At 35.6% G+C, this 19191-nt stretch overlaps 1 pseudogene; it reads left to right on the top strand.

The window, feature by feature from the left end:
* Positions 1–17744: 17744 nt before the first annotated feature.
* Positions 17745–18821, top strand: LOC125669123 (uncharacterized; annotated as a pseudogene).
* Positions 18822–19191: the final 370 nt, after the last annotated feature.

Raw genomic sequence — 19191 nt, 5'->3', positions numbered from 1 at the left:
CAGGAGGTGGGTAGGGCAGAGCGAGATGGAAGGGAAGCAAAAGCCTTGTATTTTATTACACCGGGATCACTTTTGCACACAAGTGATGATATGAAGGAATTGTGTAAATCAGTAGAGAAAAAGGGATCCAAGTGTTTTCGGAGTGCTATATTATCTCATTTTATTGGCCATAACAGCACATCACTACCAGTTTGACACTACAATGCACACAGTGCAATTGTTCTTTGTGCAAGTGCTGTTATTTGTGTCGTCAATGGTGTCCATGTAGAAAAGACAACTAATGACAATTAATGTAAGTAGTTCTAAACATCATATATTTTTTAAGCGTTATCAAATATTCACATAATGTACCTACTCATACAAGAACTCTTCATTTTCTAATGCTTTGACATATTTTTTCAGTCTGCAATTAAGCTTTTCTGGATTTTTAACACAAATCTTGTGCTCAAAATGAGCATAGCCATGGTGATGTCTATGTCCATCTTTATCTTTGAAGAGGTCCTCAGACCCGTACTCCTCCACAAAATTTTTAATTTCAGACATAGAGGAACCATCTGAGGATGAGGCTTTGGGGACATAGTCCTGGATCACCTCAGTTTGAAAGATATTATCTATGGACTTCCCCACGCTGCCCACTATTTTGCTGCATCTTGAGATCTGTATCTCACTGTACTGCCCATGACAATTCTTCAGATTGGCTGAATAGGTAAAATTCATTTAGTTGATAACATCACACAGTACTAAAATACTTTTGATAATTGCTTTTTGTTGTTTTGTAAAATAATTGCTTCATGATTAAGCAAAGCAATTGACACATCTTATGTTCATTCTATTTCAAGCTCACATAAATGGTTTAAATGAAATGAATTGAAAACAATTATTTGAAACAAAAATATTTCAACAGCTTGTATTCACCTTTGAATTAATTGTTGAGGAACTTATTTACCAGGTCTAATGCGATGTTGTGGCCAGGTTTACCAACAAGATTCGCTGTGCTATTCCACATCATCTCATTTCTGATCCGTGCTGGAAGCCATCCACTTACTCCTGAAATATTTGATATGGTAATAATTAAAATGATATGTTTTTGAATTTTTTGTTTTACAAAATTGCATTGATGTTACCTGCCAATAACCGATGTCCCAAAATAAGGTATTTATTATGGTTATTGTTCCAGAAGTGGACCATGTCAAGTATCCAGTCTGAGATAAGCTGGTGACCATCATTTTCACGTTCGGCAGACGTCTGCACAATGTGAAGGAGACCCCGCCAAACCATACATCGACTGTAATTAAAGACAGAATCTTGGCTCTTTTGTCCTGCCTTTGTAAGGCCCTCTTTTACTGAAAGTAAGATATACATGTAGATATCATATAAATAGTGAAATCATGTATTATTAGATTAATATCAAAATGTTCATATTCATTACCAAAAAAATCATATTCATTTTCTTCGCAGTATGGCAAAGTCTCATCGAGGTAGGAGTCCTCATTCCAGTAGAGGATTGTATCATCAAGAAACTTAGCGTCTTCCGTGTCTGAGATGGACTCCTGTTCGAGCTGATTGCCATCTCCTGTAATTGCTTGTTGGATGGACTGCCTGTCAATATGAGGCCAAACCAGGTTGATGACTTGTTCACAAATGTTCATAAACAGGTTTTGAACTGCCTCTTTATCTGTAGGAATTGTTTGACATACATCGTCTATATTGTCCATATCGAGTATGTTGCAAACAATAAGACACACAATTGCCTCTGTCACAAAGTTGAAAAAAAATCTACACATGAATTTATACAGTCTGATGTTTTCTTCTTTACAGAACGAAACCCGAACTTGTTTTTTATGTGAAATAAGGATCCTTTGTCCCCTACTGTGTTTCCACTAAAGAGACTGTTCATGGAGTCCTGCAGTACAATGCACCTCTTGTGAAAGCCTTGAGGACGTGGAATGAGGCCTTTCAGTTGGTCCGCCTCATTTTCACTGAAGGCCATGGAGAGTTTAGGATCCACCATCTTTTCCACACTGAGTTGGTTCCCATGGCAAAGTATAGGGTATGGCCTTCCATCCTGAGCTGTTGGGACATATTTGTGTAAGTACTTCATGATTTCGAGGGTTCCTTTGGCAGAGGAGGGATTTTCCTGAATAACACCTAGGTTATCCTGTAAAAGTTATGTAAAAATATACTATGATTTATATTTCATAGTAAATATATTCACGTCCAGATCAATTTATGTCAACATCACTACATAAAGTAAACTTACAATCTCTGACTTTTTAGCTACAATGTCTGAGTATTCATGGCGGTATGGAGGGAGGTCCACTTCGCAGAACTGATGAAAGTTGCGCTTCACCATAGTTTGGACCACAAATTTCATCCTCTGCTTTAGATGTTGCCAGTCATAGGCAGATGGTAGGTAATTCTAAAATAGCAAATCAACATTGGCAATACTAATCCTCATATAGATCTTTGATAGTTTTATCAATTGATTTAGAAAACCAGTCTTCTTATAAAGTACATGTTTTGTAAAATGACTATATCATGTGTTATATACCTCAAAATATATATCTCTAACAGAACAATTATTATCTTCACTGAGGTCTCGGAAAGATATTCTGTTGTTTTTTTTTGCAGCAAAGCAAAGGGTCCATAACATCATTTTGTTGTCTTGTCGCAAGAAGTGACGACTGACACTCAGTTTTTGAACGTTGTCCCAACATACACTGTATCCTGGATCTATTTAAAAGTACATGACACAATTATCATTTTGTAGAACAACAAGATTGCTCAAAATTATAATACTTATATTATGATGTATTGATTTTATCGATAATTACTTTGCTCTTCATAGTGAACTGAATCATTAAGGATGCCTGGAGTCCTGTAAATCTGATGGGAGAGGGATTGCTTCCAATTCATCCTCCTCACTGCTGACTTCATCATGGTCCTGGGAGCTGGAAGAGAGATAGGAACTAGAATCCTCTGATCTATCTGATCCATCAGAATCATCAGAATCCACAGCAACTCTGTCTACTGGGTCAGCTAAAGGTCCTCCTAATTCCCCCTGGGGTTCACACATATAAGATTGTGAATACTTTGTTATACATGTACTGGTTACAGCACTGTGTACATTTATATGCCTCAAAAACTATTTATTAAATATCTGACAATTTTTATTTATGCCTTTCTTATTGCATCATTTAAAATTTATTTCCTTAATTAGGCTGCCTAAAGTTAATTCTATGTTTAACGTCACCCGCGCGCGTAGGTTTCGGCGAAATTGCCGTTTTGAAAAAACAAACAAATCCGGATTTGAAGTAGTCGTTCAGGTTTGGTTTTTCATTTAGCGACTTAATTCTACATCCCGCGTAAGAGGGAAACGCATTGCAAAATTGGATCAGAGGTCCTTACATGAAGAAAATGGAAGTATATGCTACTATTAAAGTAAAGAAAACGTACAAAGATGGTTTGAACCGAACTAATCTCAGCGAGATTCGTCGAAGCTGGATATTTGGACTGACGCCTCTTCCGAATGTCCGACCAGTGTCACACAAAGTGATTCGGGAAATCTTGCCTGAACTTCGGCCGCTTTTTGCGATTAAAATGGGTTAAACTGAATTCCTTGACCGCTCCAACTTTTCACCTTAGACATCCTATTAACTCCCAATAACAATGAAACATGCATTTTTTACCTTTACATGGTGTAAATCCCATAGTAAATAAAGATGACTATTTTCGAAGCCGTTGCAAACGGCCACCATTTCATATAAAATTTACCTTCTCAACAATGAAGAGTTCCGATATACTATTTCATTACAGTTTGTACTACGATTGGAAATACAGAACTTACTGATTGATAATTACTTTGTACAAAGCATTTAATCATAAAAGTTAAAAGCACTAAAAAGAAAACTGTAATATTTTAATCAATTTATTTGAAGGCGTCCTAAACTATTGGAACCCCCTGCCTTGTATTTGTAGAATACTGATCTTTTAGTTGTGGTACACCAAATTAGCATCTTCCTTTCAAAACTGATTAATAGTACATAGAAAATTGTATAACAAAAAAAACAAAATCAACACAAAACAAAGTAAAGCATATTTTAAACTTTAAGATGTGTCATTACAAAAATATATGAAATATTGTCATAATAATTTTAATTGTAACTGTGAGTCACATGTGTCTAGCAACCATTTCCACAAAAGGAAAAGCTTTCCTTTAGTTTGCTGTTTGTGGTGATGACAATCCATTGTTGTTATCGCAAGCGACTCCTCCGCTCACCCAATCTGCAAGGTGTGTTCGCAGAGGGGATACAAACCCAGATTAAGGAAAAAGTCTTTGCTGGGAAAATTTACTTGGACTTGAAAATCAAATCCTACAATGTGTTTAATTTGACATATTACTTTTTTGGTCACTAAATTGGGTTATTGTAATTGACTTGGACTTGAATATAAAACCCAACAATGTCTATTATTTGAAATTGTTGATTTTTGGGGTCACTGGATAGGTGATTTTCAATAGATACACATTTGTTTAAAATTTTTGTTTGTTTATTTTTTTCCTCCCTCCCTCGTAGGTTTTGAAGTTTTGAGGTGACGTTAAACGTAGAATTAATTTTGAACAGCCTTACCTGAATTTCATTTTTCCATTTCATTATTTCTGCATCATATTCAGAGTACAGATTGTCCACAGCTGCTCGTGTACCTTTGACTCCCTTACACCACCCTAACTTTTGAAACCATCGAAAGAGCTGAAATACCGACAATACATGATTAATTAGCATTTAAACTTTAATGTAGACCCTTTACTTTAATGAACATTGATCTGTAAGACCCAGTATAGCTCCAAAGATATGATAAAGATGCTTCCCCTCATTTTTATTTACCTTTTGGTTGCAGCCTGACCGATACATTTCCACAGACGTTAAGGTCTGTAGAAAGCTGTTCTTTGAACTTCTAAGACGCAAAATTGTTCCAGAAATGAAACCAACATTAGGGACTAGGGACCCTACTTTGCCATTCTTTGCTCTGAAAAACATTGCATTTTGCAAATCAAGAAGGATATATGTTCTACATGTATACTATGCATGCATACGAGTAGTACATTTTAAAAAATTCAATTCATGGTTGTTATTCTTCTTTTTTGCAACGTCAGGTGTGTATGTGTGTTCTATAAGCTTAAAGTTTGTCTGTTATGAGGGGATGCTCCACTTGTCAGTGCCCTGCTTTTTTGGCCCATTTTTATTTATCCCATAATGCGATTAGTTGCACTGGGGATATAGCACCGCTAATGTGCATATGTGTCAGCAAGTGTGTGTGAATGTTACAAGCTTAAAGCTTACTTATCATGAAGAGATCCTGCACTTGGAATTGCCCTTGTTAAAGATTTTTACCCACAAAGCAAGCTATATCATCTGATAAATCTCATTATTCATTATGCAATTATAGATAACAAAATTTACAATCATTTTACTATTTCAAGCATTAATAGAAACATACATGTAAGCTGATTTGTTGTTCTTCAATGGCATTGCACTCTGGAGCACACTAGTAAGTATTGGCATTCGGGTATGTAGTTCCTGCAGAGCAGTCTCCCACTTGAAAGTTGACAGAGAGGAAATGGATGTTGGTATTTGGAAAGAAGGAATGACTGTATTCTTCACTTCCTTGGTGACACTCTTCTTTAGCACTTTAATGAAGGCATTGCGAGCACACTTGCTTTTCTTAATTAATAATTGGAGGGCATGGTAATAGCGAGATTCTTTTATTTTTCCAATTACAGTCTCTTTAAAACAGTGCTTGCGTAAATTGAACGTTTCACTGGTTTTCTTAATATATTTAGGCTTGGCTTTGACAGGGGTGGAGGAAATTGGGGGGAAATGCTTGATCCGATGAGAAAGTTCAAGACATTTTCTTTTTGGACCTTTCATGGGTGTGAAATTGAATTTTCTCTTGAGAATTGCTTTTGGGTTTGGTGCACATGGCAGTGATGACTGAGAATGCTTGTAGATTTTTACAGTCAAAGAAGCACAGCTGTCACATATGTATTTTTGGAAGGGTGATTGAGAGCACAATTTTCTTGGATAACATGTCATTAAGTTTTATCAAGAGGATGAGGAGATTTTCTACTAATTTTCTTTTATACCCTTTTTTCCTCCTTTCAAAAGGCTTTTCACAATTGATACAACAGAGAGCAGCCATCTTGTCACATATTCTGTGTCAAATTTACGCGCCCTATGTTTCGGTCTACTAATGTTATGATTTTACAAAGTGTATTTATGCAAGAAAAATAAATGAAAGTGTTTGTGTTTTCTCTGAGAATAAGTGGAAGTCAAAGAAAAAGGTTGTCAATCTTTATTTTGTACAAAATCGATTGAAAATCGAGAAACCGGTGGTTTGTTTACATTATCAACACGTGTGTTCTACATTCCATATATCACGTGACCTTTTAGCGAGAACTCGTCAGTAGATCAACATGGCTGTCGGATGGCAGAAAATTCAAAACAAGCGACTTTATCGGTCTGTAGAGACGATTATAAAGAATTGAGAGGTGGATAAAATATACAGGTTGGTAATAAAATATGTTTACAATTAGGGAATGAAGGGTAGATGATTGCCCAATGCTGGAAAGTGGATAAATACATCCCCAAACGTGCGCAGAAAATCTTGCGCCGTAAATTGCACAATATTTACGTTACAGGAACTGTAGCGTTATGATCAAAGACAAGAATATAAAACCATAATGCTACAGATCTGCAGCTAGTTAGAGCTCTGAGTTGATATGTTGTACGGTGTGACCGTTGAGACGAGCGAAGCCCAATAACATCTTGCGTCACGACTTATAGACATTTTGTCCGCCTCTTCATTTAACGCGGGAAATATAACGCGGTGGATGTAAACGGTTACAATTTGTGACGTCATATTAGCTGCAATTGTTTATTTTTCTTCTCTCAAACCAAGCAAAAACAAAACGTTTGAAGCTATGAGAAAACTTGTCTAGAATTTAAAAACGTTTATGTTACTTTTTAAACAATCATATTATTTTAATTACGGGATTGTCAATGAAGTATACCGCAGTGACGGCGACATTTTTCCAGAAGCATTATGGGTAATACTCATCTTTTTTCAGCTGATGAACAGCAAATCACGTGACTCATATGTGTAATCATTGGAGCGATCTCGTCGCGACGCGAACTTCGCTCACTAATATGTTTACAGTGTGACCGTTGAGACGAGCGAAGACCCATAACATCTTACAACACGACTTTCAAGAGCCAATTGATTTAACGCGGAAAATATAACGCGGTTGATGTAAACAGTGCATTGTGACGTCATCATTAGCTGCGATTGTTTTTCTTTCAAATCAAGCAATTATCCACAACAAAATGAACGAAGATATTGGAAAGCTTATCTGGAATTTAAAATCATTTGTGGTACTTTCAGACTATTTATTTGTTTTATCTACGGGGTTGTCATTGAAGTATTCCGCAGTGACGGCGACATTTTTCCGGAAGCATTATGGGTAGTCCCCATCATTTTTCAGCTGATGAAGAGCAAATGACGTGACTCAATTGCGTAATCAATGGAGCGAGCTCGTCGCGACGCGAGCTTCGCCCGCTATTACAGCGGTTGTTCAAGCGTCAATACGAGACATTTTCCAACAAAGTACAGGTATGTTTACATTATAAAGTCGTCTGCATCATATGCACTGTACAGTCGTTTACATCATGTACAGCCATACATCTATATCTCAGAGTTTAGTTCAAGATATCGAAAGTCCTCCATCAAAATCTCTGCAATATATTTGCGCAGTTCTGATTAGACTGATTCTTGATTGATGTTGTGGTAACAACACCCCCCCCCCCCCTGTAATAATCTGCATCGAGTGAAAGCGCTAGAGCACTAGAAAAGAATAAAACGTTTCCTGTTGTGTATAACATGGATAGATAGCCCTATTTCATTCTATGATTTTGAACGTTTTACAGTTTCATTTAGAAATTTATCTAAATTATTTCATAAAGATATCTCTATAAAATGAAGACAGAACTTTTTACTGACACCAATCATATCAGTGTCATATGGAAATCCCACGAGTCAGTTTTGTTTCCACTATGTAGCTGCAGTAATTTATAATATAGTATATGCATTTGGTATGTAAAACTGCATACAGGAATAGATCCCAAAATCCGGGGGCTTTAAATCCGCGACTGGCATCTAAGATTTTTTTGATTGATCTGAATTTCAGCTGAATTATCACTAATCCAACAAACATTTTAGTGTGCAATTCTATATATACTAGTATTGCAGACCCAGGAATTCAAATAGGGGGGGGGGGGGGGGGATTTCATGAGGTGGAGATCTATCTCCCCTTAAATCAGCCACTGGCATATTTCATGGATTGTAGATATAAATATATGTATATCTTATGAATTTTGGTTTATCTGAATTTCAGCTGAATTGATAGAACATGTTATATGTCTATTATGAAATATTGACAAGTCCAGATAGTCAATTTGCATTTTAGTGCGCATAATCTACATGTTTTGTGTGACAATGACTACAATGTTAATTTGTTAATCTTTTAGATATAAAAGGGCAAACAACACAGCTGGATAAAGCATCTTCAGTCTGCACCTCGTAAAGCTATGACAATGAGAGAAATGTATCCACCCAGGCAATCAGAATATACACGTAGGTAACTCACCAGAGTTCTTTATGAAAGAATATATAGACATAGTAGATGTCAGTCTTTTTTAATATTTTTTTGGGTAAAATTTTCAGAGTGCAACCCGGAAGGTGCGCTGCAGCTCAAAGAGAGCCATGGTTATTGGCATCAAGTTCTCCATCAGCTTTACCTCACAGGCACCACTTGTGATTTCATAGTTTGAACACCAGTGAACATGGAAGTGATTCTCATCCTTCGAGATGAATTATGGAAGTTATACTTGGCATACATGATTGAGCCTTTGTGCCCTCTCTGCAATAACCAACTAGACAGACTTGTGAAAATTCAAATGTCTTCCATTAGTTTTATTTTGTTTTTGCTACAAATGATCAGTGTAAAGATGTGCATGAATCACCATTGTAACAATTTCTTTGACTAGCAACCTTAAATAAATGTTCACTTTATCATTTACTTGAATGCATTTAATACAACTTGACAATGCAGAATAATGTGAGTCAGAAGTTGTACATTTATAGTATCTAAGTCCAAAGGTAAGATTTGATAAATTGTGGAATTCATATAAGCTATTCCCTTCAGTAGAGGATTTGCAAATGTACAAGAGTCCCACAGAGTTGAAAATCTTTGTGGATAGATATATATGTCTGTATTGTGAAGGTATATGGTTTAAAATATGGATGTTTTTAATTATTCAATTGCACAGTCCACATGAATTTGACTATTCCTGGTCTTGTAACAGCTGTGCTTCATCCTTACTGAAATGAGATTATGAAAGAAAAGGTGATATATGTTCAATGTCACTCCTGATTAAAGTTTATCAAATATATTAATTCCTTTATTAGCAAGAATCATATATTATCTGGCTTTAACATCTCCAATACACCTCAGTGATCAACACTGTCACGATCTGAGCTGGAAAGATTTAAAATATTGATGTTTTTAATTATTCAATTGCACAGTCCACATGAATTTGACTATTCCTGGTCTTGTAACAGCTGTGCTTCATCCTTACTGAAATGAGATTATGAAAGAAAAGGTGATATATGTTCAATGTCACTCCTGATTAAAGTTTATCAAATATATTAATTCCTTTATTAGCAAGAATCATATATTATCTGGCTTCAACATCTCCAATACACCTCAGTGATCAACACTGTCACGATCTGAGCTGGAAAGATTTAAAATATTGATGTTTTTAATTATTCAATTGCACAGTCCACATGAATTTGACTATTCCTGGTCTTGTAACAGCTGTGCTTCATCCTTACTGAAATGAGATTATGAAAGAAAAGGTGACATGTTCAATGTCACTCCTGATTAAAGTTTATCAAATATATTAATTCCTTTATTAGCAAGAATCATATATCATCTGGCTTCAACTTCTCCAATACACCTCAGTGATCAACAATGTCACCATCAGAGGTGGATCCAGGATAGAATTCAGAACAATTGTGCTACACAAGTGATAGCCTTTGCTGTGTCACAAATTTTGGGCAATGTAGTTGCTGTCAGATAATGACTAGTTATTCATTTTAAAAGTTAAATCCAGTGTTACGTTTGTTGTATCCATTGCGATTCTTTCAGAGGTAAATTCGGCATTGAGCCCTCTGGCCTGTTAAATGTAGATCCCTTAGATTTAGGTGCAACTTCATAAGAGTTATGAGAAATTACTGGTATGAACCCTTGTAAGCCCATCCTAGAAGTTGTTAAAATGGGCCCATTCTCTTCATAACAGCCACCAACACATTGATACTTCTGAAGGAAATGATGTATATAACAGCATCTGTAACAAGCATAGACATCAACTGAATATCATTAAAAGTATTGCAGAGGTGGATCAAGAAAATTTGCAAAGGAGGGGGGGGGGGGGGGGGGGGGGGGCAAGTGTAATTTATACTATCCCCCTAAAAGAGGTATGTGTGTATATTAAAATTATCAAAATTGCAACCCAAATCCCCATATTTGTTACATATGAACTACACTCTAAAAATGGTGTTTAGATCCTAAACACAAAGTTAAACACATTTCTTGTGTACAGTTTTGAACGCGTTCTAAATCTAAACATGTTGAACACTTTTTTTTTGTTTAGGTTTTGAACATGTTCAACCCAATGTGTTTAGGTTTTGAACATGTTTAAATCTCTTTGTGTTTAGGTTTGGAACATGTCTAACTAATTGTGTTTAGGTTTGGAACATGTTTAATTCTTTTTATGTTTAGGTGTAGAACATGTTTAACCCTCATTATGTTTAGGTTTTGAACATGTTTACCCTTATTGTGTTTAGGTTTTGAACACGTTTACCTCTTTTGTGTTTAGGTTTTGAACATGTTTAGTTCTCCTTGTATTTAGGTTTTGACTTTGTCCCAATTACAAAATGATTTGCTAACCTTCTATTTAAAACTCAATCCACAGCATTAAAGAGTCTTAAATAGTAGCTTTCTCTTCAATTATTGGAGAATAACATTGCAAAATCTAGCAAGAATATCCCTTGTATTACAAACTGTGTCTTTGGGATCCATGATGTTTCAAATTGAACAATGCGGGTAAAGTGATTTCCTACACACAAAGAACACAGGAAAACACTTATAAACAGATATATTCACAAATACACAGAACAACTTACAAGGGGTTAACAAATACAATAACTACACTGCTGTACTTTCTAAGACACGTCCGATTGCCTAGAGTTCGCGGGTAAGAGAGAGAGAAAATCACGTGCAGGCTCAGAGGACTCCGAGCCCGACCAGAAATACTAAAAATCCACCCCCCCAAAATCACTACACGGGTTTGGGCGGTTTTTCTCAAATTACATTGCAAGTCCAATAACTCTACTTCTATATTCTAATTGCCGAAACAACACAGTTGACATTTCCGCGATACATGTTAAAGACAAAACCATTAAAAATCACTTATGCACATATAAGAAGTAAACCATACATGGTTAAATATCATCCGGCAAGTACAACTTCAACAATTTTTTTGTCTTTGATATGCTAGTTTTCGCATAACAGGCACTGTCACATGTTGAATTAAAAAAAGGGGGGGCATCAATTGCAACTGATGTTCTCTTTCACAAGATTTAAATGAATTTTGTTCCAATGCAAAGTAAGAGTGATGCATTGGTTTAAATTAACACTAAAGGCACGTCTAATACCAGAGACAATGAATTACACTATTTTTTTAAATTCAATATGTATGTGTCCAGACCTGTTCAAGTTGAAATGGAATTCCAGATCAAAATTTTCTGGATACTCCTAAACTCTGCTCATTTCCAACAGGAAAGGGTTGAAGCCCATAGACGGCTCTTCTAATGGTTCCATCAATTTTGGATATCGACCTCGACAGTGTATACTTGCAATACGGCGTATGATGTACACTATGGTCACTATCGGGACCTGGTACACTATAGCAGTTTGAAGTATGGCAATTCTGACATGCAGTTTTTTCTGCAATTCGAATTTCATTTACAGAAGACAGGAATATTCTACATGAAGACTGTAAAACTAATGTCAACAATGTTACTAAACTTATCATGTTCAAAACCTAAACGCATAGACGTTTAGGATTGTGTTTAGACGTTTAGGAATGTGTTTAGCAAGTGTTTAGCATGTTATTTTGTGTTTAGATACTGTATTTTTGCATAGCTAAACATGTTCTCAGTCTGAACATGTTTAGGGTAGAACATGTTTATTACACTTCGCGTTTAGGATATAAGCACAATCCTAAACACGTTTAGACCTAAACACGTTTAAAAAGTGTTCCAAACCTAAACATTGTTAAAAGAGTGTACCAAATGGGGGATGGTACCCCCCCCCCCCCTTGTCCCACCACTGCATTATTAAACAGTAAATAAACATCTTGTATCAAAATTTTCATTTTCAAGAATTCAAACGCCACAATCTAAATTGAATTAATTTAAGATCTGAATGTATGGGTGAATGTTTACTATTTCTTTGTTGCCACAAGAAGCATAGTGTTTTACAAACACATATACAGAAATGAAGTACATGTGTATCAAAAACTTTTTGTAGGTCCTGTCTTATGTAAATATTGTAAAAACGTTATTTCAGTGATCCCAATCGTCTTTGAAAATTTTTTGTTTCCAAATTGGTAGCATTTTCCGTGAGGGTCACAATAAAAACGTAAGCAATATCACTATTAATTAAAACATAATGAAAATGAAAACTCCATTGCCTTGTAAATGTGCCCCCCCCTCCCCCCCCCAGCTAGCTATCAGCATCCCATAAAAATGTGTTATTACAAGTTTATATGATCAACTATTAATCAGGGAGATTGACAAAACATGGTACAAATAGATACCGGCATATATTTACTTTACCCAGCTAATTGTTTTATTCCCGACCCCCCCTCCCCTCCCCCAAGAACCCTTTTGCATTCAGTTTGTCTCCTTTATCAAAAGAACATACTGCATAAGTGTGTCATGTAATGTTAGTTCTAACTCATAAAAAACTAAACCCTTCAACTTGACAGCTGTTTATTATCGAAAATATTCAGTAAAATATGTTTTAGATCAATCACCCGGTCGTGGGTAGAGCTCACTGCTTCTGAGTTCTCAATTGATGATTTAACTATAAAAATATAAGTATTAAGACTTGTTTAACTGCATCTATAAATCCACTTCTTCCTCTTTTTGCATAAGTAGGGAATATATATAGGCTGTAGGTTAATTTTAACGATGTCATCTGAGCATAACCAAAGCAAAACAAAGTGACATTTTTCGACATTCTCTCACCAGAGGACGCGTTACGCAAGCTTCACATACACCTCTGTCAACGCTTGGAATCACGTGACAATATAAATACATGATATAAACAATCATTCTCGGTTTCCTTTCCCTTTAAAAGTTCAGGCAACAGGTGATACATCAGGCTCTTTTCATAGCCCACTGACACTTTAATAAGTACATATTTACCATTTAGCTGTTTGTCTCTTATTTTACAAGTTTTATCGTATTTTTACAGCCTTTCTTACTTTTGATTCCATGTTTACATTTAAATCTCCACCACGTGTATGTCCTACATTCATATGCATATTACGAAGTAGTTTCAAATTTATGATCAGAAAATGGCGATTTTAAACAATTTACAGTAAGCATCAATTTAATTGCACCTAAAACATATAATATGACTAAATATTTAGTCCAAAACATAGATGTTGGATAATGGAAACTTTTACAAGATTTCTATAAAAAGCCGTTGACAGAGGTGTAGTGCGAGGAGCGCACGGAACTCTGGGTAGAGAATGATTTTTCGACTGCTGCCCGGAAGTAGTAAATCGAAAGTGAAAGTAAACGAGACTTTCCGACCCTATATCAAAATTATGTTTATCATTAGTGACCGCCCTCTATGAAACGTAACTTGTGTAAGTTTGTGACAAATGTGATGGAACACAAACCCTTGATTTGGAAATGAGAAATCGCCAGCTCCCAAAAGTTATTTTCAGTATTTTCAGAAGTTATCTCGCTTTCTTTAAGAGGTTGTCATGCATGTACCTAGGAATCCATTCTGCTTTTAACAATCATGGATCCTCCAATCGGATCTCAGTCAAAATTAGGATTACAGCTGACTTTTTAGGTCACCTGAGTTTACTCATTGCAATTGGTGTGCGTCCGGCGTCGTCCGTTAACAACTTCTTCCCAGAAATTACTTGGCCAATTTTGACCAAATTTGGTATGTAGCATTTGTAGGTGAAGGAGACCGGAAATTGTAAATTTTATGACCTCCCGCCACCCTAAGGGACCTTAATTGTGGGCCAAAAACTGTAAAATTTATGGGTTTTTTTTTTTTTTTTTTTTTTTTTTTATCTTTTATTTAAAATACTTATTTCATAATGCAAACATACATCATAACAATCATAATGCATATCATACATCAGAAAGATCAGAAAAATTCATTTTTCCATTTCATATAATGCATACATGATAATAATAGTGATGCATTTCAAAATACATATCATGCACAAGAAACATTGGTGCACGCACCAAAGTGATGGGCCGAACAAATTTCCAAGAGAGTATCATTGTTTCCATAAACTAAAACTGTCTCGTAAACATATTGATTGGACAAGTGTCCAAATTCGACCCATTAACATACAAAATGAACAGTAATCTGTTACTCCTTAAAGATCTGTGAACTACGTGTATGTCCAGTAGGCAAAGGTTCTCCAGTGGACTTTTTTAAAGAGCAGTCTGAACCTTAACCTTAAACCATTGTGACCTCAGAATAATGTGTTTATATGCTGCTTTACGTCTCATTCTCGAATTTTTCACTCTTATAGAGACGTCACCTTCGGGCGAATTGAGCAGTGAGGGTTCTTTATCGTGCTAACGCCTATCGTGACACAGGACCATGGCTTACAAGCCTCATCTGAATGACCTCAAAATAATAGATATGGGTTATTCTGCTCCTTGGATGTTATAAGTTTGATGAATATTTACAATGTTCATTATTGGAAAATATTGAGCTTTTATCACTTGAATATATTAAGCAAACATTTTCTAATGTGCAAAATAATTCAACCAATGACTGTTGCATGAATACTGCATTAATTTAATTTCACACTTTCCATATTAAAACTGTGACATTTAATTTGGGTTATCCAAATATCATAACCTTTCGCTATGAAATAAATCAGATTTATTCAAGATTGAAAATTTTATTGGCACAACCTGTGACAATATTTAACAAAACAGTATAATGCAATAATCAAAACATTCTTTAGCACCCTTGGAATTATGCATTTTTCAACAAAACAAAAAAATGACGCCACCTCTATAAATAGGTCAGCAGATAAGCGCACGTGACCTGTGTGTTACACACAAAAAAAAACAACAACAACAAAAAAAAAACAAATGTTTAAAAAACACCACCGAATTACTTTACATACAAAATGAAAACGTATCATGATAATCAGTAATCCGACTTAAAAAAAAATACACACTCATCCCGCAGAAACTCATACACTTCTCAAATTCTTATTTCATAGAATGGGCCGGCTCGTGCCGGCCCATAATAAGAAAATTGTACATACATCATAATAATCATAGTGTATTTCATATATACATCAAAATAAATTCCACATCACAACAATCATATAAATTATGAAATTTCAATTCATAATGCATATCAAAAATTTATTTCACAATGCCTATCTATCAGAATATATTCATTTCAAAATTACAAACAGTTTCCTGCATTCTTATAGAAATCGTGTCTATTCTTGCCAATATTGACAACTACCATATTCTGAATAAGAATTTCATATTTAAGTTTATGTAGGAGATCTTGCTCCAACATTTTCTCCTTCTGTAGTCTACATTTCATTTTATATTTATATATAGTAAAACTTATAAAAGATACAAGGTTATTCAAAATGGATGTTTTTTCACTGATTTCATTATAGTATCCGAGTACAATAGTTTTCCATGTAATTTCAAACTTCAAAAAGGAGCTAATTTTCTCCCAAATATGCTTAACAATTTTGCATTCAAACAAAAGATGTTTTATGTCTTCATCTACATTGCATCTTTCACATAATGGAGACACGTCTTTGTTCCATTTGCTTACATATACATTATTGTTCAAAATACCATTAAGTAGTTTATAGTTAAATTCTGCTATTCTTTTTTCATACTTTTTTTTAATTTTTGTGATATAGACATTTTCCCAACTAGAATATCTGATATTAAAACAATTTTTCCATCTATTTTCATACAATGGTTTTTGAAACTTCATATTTATAAACACCGAGTAGTAAAATTTACTTTTAACATTTTTAGCTGATTTTACAACATCATTTCTAAACAAAAAATGTACATCAGGTTTTATATTAATGTATTTTGAATAATTACAGTCAAATTTTTCTTTATAGATTTTAATTGCCTTTTTAAGCAAAATATATTCACAAAAAATGTTATTTCTCTTTCTCAATTTATCTGCAAAGTACATTATAGTATGCATTTCGCCATGTTCATCAAAAATATCTTTAATATATAAAATTCCACTCTGTATCCAATTTTCAAAACACAATGTTTTTGATTCATATTGAAAGAGTCTGTTGTTCCAGATAAACTGACTAAGGAACTCGTCTCTCTTTAAAGTTTTTATGTCCAATGGCTTTTTGGATTTATTAAAAGCTGAAAATATATTTCCATAGAAAGGGGGGAGTTTTAACATTTTGAAAAAAATTGAATCTAAAAAGTTATTCTCAGACTTTTTTAAAACATCAAAAATAGAGATATTATATTGCTGCAAAATATTATTGAGAGTTCTATGTGCAACACTTTCTACATCTAATATTCTACTTATCCATGATGCTTTGACAGCATAGAATTTACTTTCGATATCAATTATACCAATACCTCCTTGCTCAATTTTGCCTATAAGTGTATTTCTTTTGATTCTTTCTCGTTTTTTCCAAATAAAGTTAAATATTAGCTTTGAATTTTTTTTTGAAAAATTCATCTTTAGGATTTTCTAAAATAAAAGCATTATTAAGATTTAACCACTTGGGGTTAAATCCATTTATCAAAGGGAAACGTATATTGATTTGCTGCTCGTTCATGATTCTATCTATTCTCAGATTATTTAATCTTGTATCCACTCGTTTTGCTACATTGACGATCACAAGTCGTTACCGGGTTTTTTAGTGCTGCCCGTAACTGTCGGCGGTTAGCTCTTATGACGTCATATTGCGCTTTCGTCACATTCAGCTAGAAAAATTCAGCAGGTAAGACGTGTTTTTGTGTGAGCCGAATATGTTTGCAATATTCGTCGCGATTTCAATTTTCTGTTGAAAAAGTTGTTGATCCAGGTATCTGATGAAACTCTAGCCTTTGTATTACACTTTTCAGTCCCCGATGGCAAATTGAAATGTAGATTTAGCTTGGATTGGTTTTAATTTTTCGGATGCTGCACAGTCGCCATTACGATTCGTGTGACACGCCGTATTTCATTAGTCTTAAAAAACCTAGTTTATCTACTTATTTATTTTTGGCAAACCGCTATGTTATTGAATCTATTTTATATTTCAATTGAGTGAAAGAAAATGCCTAAAAGGAAACAACAAGATGCCCCAACCCGCGCCGTGCCGAGACCACGTGGAAAGAGGCGCGTCACCCCGTCCAGCACGGACGGTCTACAGCAAAATGTACATGTACCTGCTGATTCTCCTACCCTCCACGAACCGTACCCCCTACAACAAGAGGCTTCATCTACTTTTTACAACTCGGCGCCAACTAGGGCCTTGTCCAGGGAGCAACTGAATGAGGTGACGCAGGCGGTAGTCGCTGTGCTCTCTCAGAGGATGGAGTCCCCTAACCCCCTGATGGTCCAAGAGGCACCAACAGACAGCGACCACTCAGGTACTGATTTATCAACCACAGTAGCTACCTCCAACAATTCACAGGTGCCGAGTTATCAGAATGAACTTGGGCATAATGTCTCCAATAATCTCAAACTCAAAATTGCCAATGGCGAGTACATTAATTTAGGGCTTTTGGTTGATCGGAGTTATGATTCTGATCCTAATGACGATACTAAATATTTTTCTATGCAAGGAGGCAACTTAACTTTATCATCAAAATGCAAACCCAGGGTCATTTCAGATATTCAGGTGTGGACCGATGCATTTTTTATCTATGCCTCAATTTACGTATTGGCACACCCAGAATGTAGTGCTTCCCTGTTTAAATACATGCACACTATCAGACTAGGGGCCAGTCGATCCAAGGCACTTGGCTGGAGGGATTACGACATTCAATTCCGTTTGAAAAAAGAACGCAACCCCGGTATGTCATTTGCTGTTGTTGATCAAGAGTTGTGGCTGTTATACATGTACAGCCCACTCGCTGTCCAAGGGTCGGTGTCACAAGCCACTCCCTTAAGATGTTAAGAGTTTAACTATAAAGGTCAATGTAGCAAAACTGCATGTCAATACAAGAACGAGTGTATCTTGTGTTCCTTGAATCATCCTTATGTCAAATGCAGACGTGGTTCAGGTTTTGATTCAATTTGCAGACCACCCAGTGCTTCACCATCCTGGCGTCCTCGCTTGTCCAGAGTACCATCCACCCCAGCTACCATTACTAGACCCCCACAACCCCAGCGCTTTAGGGCCCCATAAACAACCCAGCAATTTAGACCTCGGGGATATTGCCCCCTCCCCTATTAGTATTTCCGTTTTATCTCGATACTTGGCTAACTATCCAGATGAATTAGCACCTTTAGAATTATTAGAGGGGTTTAGAGAGGGTTTTGAACTTTGTTACCAAGACCCAAGGGTGACATCGAATTGTAAAAACCTTAAATCATTGCAGTTTGCAAGAGGAGGCTATGCACACTATTAACAAAGAAATAAGCTTAGGGAGGGTTGCTGGTCCCTTCATTCATTCACCACTCCAAAACCTTAGGTTGTCACCTGTGGGTATGGTACCAAAGAAGGATGGTTCATTCCGACTTATACATCATCTATCATACCCACATGGGTCTAGTGT

Source organism: Ostrea edulis, chromosome 4 (assembly GCF_947568905.1).
Source record: "Ostrea edulis chromosome 4, xbOstEdul1.1, whole genome shotgun sequence".
Taxonomy (NCBI): domain Eukaryota; kingdom Metazoa; phylum Mollusca; class Bivalvia; order Ostreida; family Ostreidae; genus Ostrea; species Ostrea edulis.
The sequence above is the reverse complement of the archived record's forward strand: the minus strand, read 5'-3'. Positions and strand labels throughout refer to the sequence as shown.